The sequence below is a fragment of the Danio rerio genome, chromosome 18 (genome assembly GCF_052040795.2).
Source record: "Danio rerio strain M-AB ecotype USA chromosome 18, GRCz13ab, whole genome shotgun sequence".
Classification (NCBI taxonomy): Eukaryota; Metazoa; Chordata; class Actinopteri; order Cypriniformes; family Danionidae; genus Danio; species Danio rerio.
Window position 1 is genome coordinate 13,032,256 of NC_141038.1, and position 7,017 is coordinate 13,039,272.

Consider the following 7,017-nt stretch of genomic DNA (forward strand, 5'->3'; position numbering starts at 1 on the left):
ATCAAAAGTTCATAAACAGTTAATGATAAACTTCATAATGATTCATTTTTGACTGTGATGAGTGGTTGTCAAAAGTGACTGGAAATAAGCAGCTGTAGCCTCCCTTTCTGTAAGAATAAATAAACCATGGTGTGACAGGTAAGCTTAATAATACATGTATCCAAACCTATAAATCATTAGTTAACCAAAATTGAACCTGCAAGTGTTTAGAAAAAGTAAGTTTTTAAAAGCTTTTTGCCCATGGCAAACTATTCCTCATGCAATGCTTTTCAAGAGTTCACACTTAACTGATGATTGATAAGCAAGTTTGGCATGCTGTCCCGGGAGAGAGCCCTGAGCCCAAAAGGTTCTTGAGCCCTGGGCTCCCTCCCATTTGCAAGGCGAGAGGGAAGCTTTGAGCTCAGGTAGATTTCGACAACTCCCCCCTTCATGAGCTGATGACTAAAATGAATGCTATAAAGAGATATGCTACAGGATGAGAGTTTGACTATAGTGCTAAAATTAGATTGATCAATTCACTTGTGGTGCATGTTGTTGTAATGTGGGAGGAAACTGGAGAACTCGGGGAAAACCCAGTTGTTGTTGTTGTTGTTGTTGTTGTTGTTGTTGTTGTTGCTGCAGCTGATGCGGAGCAGTGTGTTCTTCGAATCAAAGATGGCTATAGTGAGAAACCCTGGCTCTTTATAGTGGGTTAGGACTGGCCTAATTGGTGGATCATACGTAGCTAATGCAGAACCAGCCGTGTTCAATCATAATCATGTGACCCTCTCGAAATTAGTTTATAAATAAACTTCACTTAATGTAATGGGACTTAATAGAACTTTTCTTAACGAAGGCAATTCTACAAGTCTCTGTAGATGTGCTGAGTGCTACATTAACTTGAATTTATTCAGAAAAAAAGAAAACAAATAGTGAAGTTGAACATTTTTCATATTTCAGGCAACACTGTATTGACAGCAAACAAAAGCCTTGATGTGTTTTCTGAACATCACAATGTTAGGCACCAATCTCTCTCTTTCTATAAATATCCTGCAAGGTCAGCGTGAGTTTATTTTATGTTCTTAGCAGATGCTTTCAGACCAAAGTGACTCAAAATAAAGCACACAAATCAAGTTAATAGTTATTTCCTTGACAGATAATTGCCGTTCATGTGATTTGTGCACTTCATTGTAAGTCGCTTTAGCGTCACAGGCTGGTTAATTTCAAGTCTGTGCTCACAGTAACACACCATTACCTGCCAACACTTGCTATTTCTTTTCCCCCGACCTCTATACCCAGGAAAGTTCATTCCACACTCACCTATATTCCATCCAATGCATAATGCATCACTCTTTTTGCCCTTTAAAAACTCCTTTAGCCATGTCCTCAATGCAAGACAATTTATTTAATCATTTTTGCACTCTTGCAACCATATAACTGAGTGTATAGTATAGAATTATTGTTTGTCTACAAAGTAGGAGTTTTTCAACTTTTTATTTAGTATTTTAAAAAACTTGATTACATAAAGCATGACTATCAAAGTGCCTATGAATAACCAAGTACCACTTTATGTACATTATTAGCTTTTTTAATGATTGATTGAACTATTCTCAAATCTACATTTTTTATGTATATATATTTTTTGGACCAGCGATGGGTCCAGGTCGGAGCACTCACTCTGGTCCCTTGGGCTCTGCGCTGGTTGGGGAAATTCTAAATTGAACCAAAACACTCCATTACAATTGGCTTAAGATTGGCAACCAAAATTCGGGACATTGCAACCTTCAGAACCTGGGTAGTTAAAAAAAAATCCACTTTTTTTTTTCTTTGGTTTATGTTTCAACCATAGGTGGCGATAAAGGTGCCACCATTTATTTTGTGTAAGTGCACAACCAACAAGAACTAGCCAACAGTATGTGAGGTGTTTGCTAAAATGACCAAGTACTAGTGTGAAAGTGAAAGATTGAAGCAGTCTAATGACCCTCTGACTGCCTGGAGTCCTGGACCCGCTGTCTCGAGCGCATGACTGTGTTTGCGTCTGTGTCTGTGTGTGAATGAGTGTGATGTGCGTTTTCAGCGGTAGTGAGGAAGGAGGGCTGCTCAGAAATGCTACATGCCAGTGTGGATGTGGATCGTTCTTGTTCTAAAATGCCATTTAAAAACTAAGACCTATTAGTGTAAACAGGGCCTGAGTGTGTACTTTTCGCGAGCGGATTTGCAATGGGGGCGGGGCGGAGGATCGCGATGCGCCCATCATTTATCTGCCTAACTTTAATACTTGCATACCAGAGCTTGCAAACTGTATGTTTTTGTCGACAACACGAACGTTGTCAACATAACTAACTGGAAATCCAAAATACTTTCACACCGGCGACTTCATTAAAAGAGGAGAGGGTTTAAGTTCTGTCGACGGGTCTCCTGCGTCTGCAGTTCAATAAGCACTACAACAAGCCTGTTTTTTCGTGACGTGACATGGGGGCGTGGCAGCATCGATGATTCTATTTTTTGATTCGATAATCGAAATTGAGGATAAATTTCGATCTATTTTGATTTAAAATCAAATCGTGACACCCTTAATATATATATATATATATATATATATATATATATATATATATATATATATATTTATATTTATTTATATATATATATATATATATATATATATATATATATATATATATATATATATATATATATATATATATATATATATATATTTGTGTGTGCGTGGAAGCTGCTTGAATCTTTTTTTTAAGTGCAAGTGAAACCAAAGATAGTAATTTTAATAGTATTTATGCACCTATGGCATCTCTTTATGCTAACTTACATGCAGTCCTACATTTCTTTTTTTGCTCTGACTTCATGTGACTTAATTATAATGATGTTTGAAAGTGAAGATGTCTAGTCTGTTTTTTGTAAAAAGCTATTTTAAAGAACATTATTCATAGTAACATTCATTAGAGGGTGCAAATGTACACAAGATGAGGTTTCCTATGGTTTCTGACTAAAATGCACACTTTGATGATTTGAAATGGAACCTTTAAAATCCATAGAAGCACAAAAAGTTCTTTAAAGTGAAGAGTTAAGTCTGAAATGGCCGGCTAAAATTAGCATTTTTAACAGCCTCCTATGTTTTTGTTGAGTTATTTTACTTTAAAGTCAGTGTAAAGAACATTCTTTTCCATATTATTGAAGTTATTGAAGCTACACACACAGTGAAAGTAAAACAATTAATAGAATAATTATAAAAGAAAAATTAATTTCACACTTAGAGATTTTTACTTAAAGGTTCTTTGAGGAACCAACAAACATATAACAGGGTAACACATTATTTTGATGGTCCATTTGAGCATTAGTAGACTGTCTGCTTCATATCTGTTGATATTGCTCCTTCAACAGACATTTAACCAGTGGTTTAAAGTTACTAATTACTAATACTCAAACTACTGTAATTGAGTAGTTTTTCTCAGGAATTGTAATTTGCTAAGTAGTTTTAAAAATGTGTACTTTGAGTACAACCTTGAGTACATTTTTGATGCTGCATCGCTACTTTTACTCCACCATTTTCCTTCAACCTGCAGTCACTACTTTTTTTTTTCCATCTTGTCTATGGTGATTGGCTAAAGTAGAAAAATCAGCGCTGATTCCTGTCTAATCAAATCAGACATATAAAGTAAATCGCATTATACAGAAAAACCTCAAGACTTGGGCACTTTATAAATGTGCTTTATAAATGGATTTATAAATCTTTACATGCATTGACCCAGAGACTGTTTATAGACTGCATGTCACCGATGAGAAAATGAAGGTTGTCTACTGTATGATGACTGAAATCACTAAACAGCCTTAAACAATCGCTAAATGGAACGAATGAAGAATGGAAGGAAGGGCCAAATGAAGGAAGGACCGAACAAGGAATAGAAGGACCAAAGGATGGAAGGACCGAACTAATGATTAAAGTAAGGATGAAATGAATGAAGAAAGGACTCAATGAAGTACTGAACAAGCTAAGGAAGGATTGAATGAACGAAGAATAAATGAGTGAACAGAGGATCTAATGAAGGAAGGAACAAAATATGAACCAACGGGCAAATGAAAGAGCGAACTAATGAAGGGAAAATGAAGGATGGACCAAATGAATGAAGGATAGATTCAAGGAAGAACTGAACAAACTTGGGGAAAAAAGGAACAAACGATCGAATGAATAAATGAATGAATAAATAAAGGAACAAACAATGGAAGGAAGGTTGGAAGGAAGAAATGAATATAGGAAGATCACTAAATGCACTACAGAATGTTACGTTTACACATTCCTACACAAACTGCATGTAAACGCATCAACATTTCACACTGTAATACTTACTACTCAAGCAATGGTACTTTTACTTGAGTATGATTTTTCAGTACTCTTTCCACTACAGCATTTAACTGACTATAAGAAACTTTGCAGGTACATGTCAACTTAAACTAACCCTAACCCCAACCTAAGTCTATTTATAATCTATTGAGAATTAGTTGGCATGTAGATGCAATGTAACTCAAATTTTACAAATGGACCATGAAAATAAAGTGTGACCAAAAAAATATTTGTTTATGTAGTTCATGTTAAAATAGAAAGACAATGTAAATGACATCAGAGTAATAAAAGATGGCATCTCAGCGCATTTTGCTCTTTTGTTTTCCTTCATTGTTGCTATAATTCCCTGTATAGTTTGTGTGTGTGCATGCATGTGTGTGTGTGTGAGTGTGTCGTACATAAAGCAGTAGTACGGCTGAATGCTCTGTCTGTGGTCTACAGGATGATTCAGCTTTCCATGTGGATCCTCTGCCAGACACATTAGCTTCAATCTGCTGGGATTCTCATCACATGCGTCTTGGCTTTATGATGGCATGCTGCTCATCAGAACCAGCGCTGCTCCGCTGCTGGTTGTAAAAACCTTCATCAAAAGAAGTTTGAGTCGAGAAACATCTCGCATACCTCTGCCGCAGAATCTGTCATGTTGTCAACGACAGCTCAAAGGTTGCCAAAGCCACAATATGCTTCATGATTGATGGGAAGGTTTGATTGATCCTTGTTGAGGAGCGGCCTGCAAAGCTGTCAATCATTTTTCCTACATCAAAAAAGACTAGTTATGAAGTTATTTGGCTGGCAGAAAACAGTTGTTTGCTGTTAACACCCTATGAATGATTCATGTTATCACCAGTTGACAGCTATTTATTTACTGTAACTTAAGGCAGTAGACATGTTAATTTTAGCCACAAACATTTGCACAAAGATTTAGTGCTTTAATAATTTAATGATGCTTGGACTATGACACATGTCTTTATCAATTTGTCAGACAAGCTTACAGAAAAATTTTTTTAGGCCAAAACCCATAATGATTTAGCATTTTAGCATTAGCGGTTACTTGTAGCCACATTTGCATAAATATATATTACTTTAAAAACTGCTGGTTCAGGTAAATCTTTGAAAATGAAAGCTTACAGAAAAGTATTTTGTTAGTAATTATTACTATTTATGTTGTGCAGCAGAAGGGATGACTTTTTTTTTTAAGGCCAAAACCCATAATGATTTAGCATTTTAGCATTAGCGGTTCCTTGTAGTCACATTTGCATAAATATATACTGCTTTAAAAACTGCTGGTTCAGGTAAATCTTCGAAAAGGAAAGGTAACAGAAAAAACTATTACTTTTTATAGAGCAGGGCAAAAGGGATGGCATATTTTGGGAAGCCAAAACCCTGAAATGATTAAACATTTTATCATTAGCAGTTACTTGCCGCCTTATTTCCATAAATATGTATTGCTTTAAAAACTGTTGGTTCACGTAAATCTTTGAAAATGAAAGCTTACAGAAAAGTTTTCTGTTAGTAATTATTACTATTTACACTGCGCGGCAGTAGGGATGACTTATTTTTTGAGGCCAAAACCCACAATGATTTAGCATTTTAGCGTTAGCGGTTACTTGTAGCCACATTTGCATGAAGATGTATTTATTGTTTTAAAAACTGTTGGTTCAGGTTCATCTTCGAAAATGAAAGATAACAGAAAAAATTATTACTTTTTATAGTGCGTGGCAGAAGGGATGACATATTTTGGGAGGCCAAAACCCTGAAATGATTTAACATTTTAGCAATAGCGGTTACTTGTAGCCACATTTGCATGAATATGCATTTATTGGTTTAAAAACTGTTGGTTCAGGCAAATGAAAATTTACTTTTCTTGAAAATAGTGATTGCTAACAAGCCAGTATATGTGCTAACAGGTAAACGGTATAGTCTGTATAATTCGATTTCACAAACTTGTTAATTTTATCTGATGTAGAAATTTATTAACTTAAACACTAACCTAAAAAAAACAAGAAAGGGCTAATCCATGTTTATGATAGCAATATTTTAGTTAACATTTAAGCGCATTTTAGGTATTACTAATTCAATTTGGCTTTTTATGGCTTAATAAGCCAAGGCAATGCAAGGGAAGTTTATTTATATAGCACATTTCATACACAATGGTAATTCAAAGTGCTTTAAATAAACAAGAATAAAATAATTTAGACAAATATAAGAAATAAAAACAACAAAGAATAAAAATGATTAGTAACATTTTATTTAATGTAATGTGTAGCATTTAGGGCGGCATGATGACTCAGTGGTTAGCACTGTCGCCTCATAGCAAGAATGTCGCTAATTCAAGTCCTGGCTCTGCCAGTTGGCATTTTTATGTTTAGTTTGCAATTTCTCACCGTGTTGGAGTGGGTTTCCTCCGTGTGCTCCAGTTTCCCCGACAGTCCAAAGATATGCACTATATGAATTGAAAAAAACTAATTGGGCAGAGTGTGTGTGTGAATGTGAGAGTGTATGGGTGTTTCCCAGTACTGGTTTGCGGCTGGAAGGACAACCGCTGTGTAAAACATAGGCTGGAATAGTTGGCAGTTCATTCCACTGTGGTGTCCACTGATATATCAGAGACTAAGCCGAAGGAAAATGAATGAATGAATGAATGAATAAATGAATGAATGAACATTGCATTTAGTAAC

General features: G+C 35.5%; 1 long non-coding RNA gene across 1 annotated transcript in view; it reads left to right on the forward strand.

Moving 5' to 3' along the window:
* LOC141378723 (uncharacterized) overlaps positions 1 to 6,346 on the forward strand; it is a 32,610-nt gene extending 26,264 nt beyond the window's left edge. Inside the window, exon 3 of the long non-coding RNA XR_015514774.2 lies at positions 4,781 to 6,346. This is a non-coding gene — a long non-coding RNA (uncharacterized LOC141378723). The remainder of the gene's footprint in view (positions 1 to 4,780) is intronic.
* Positions 6,347 to 7,017: the final 671 nt, after the last annotated feature.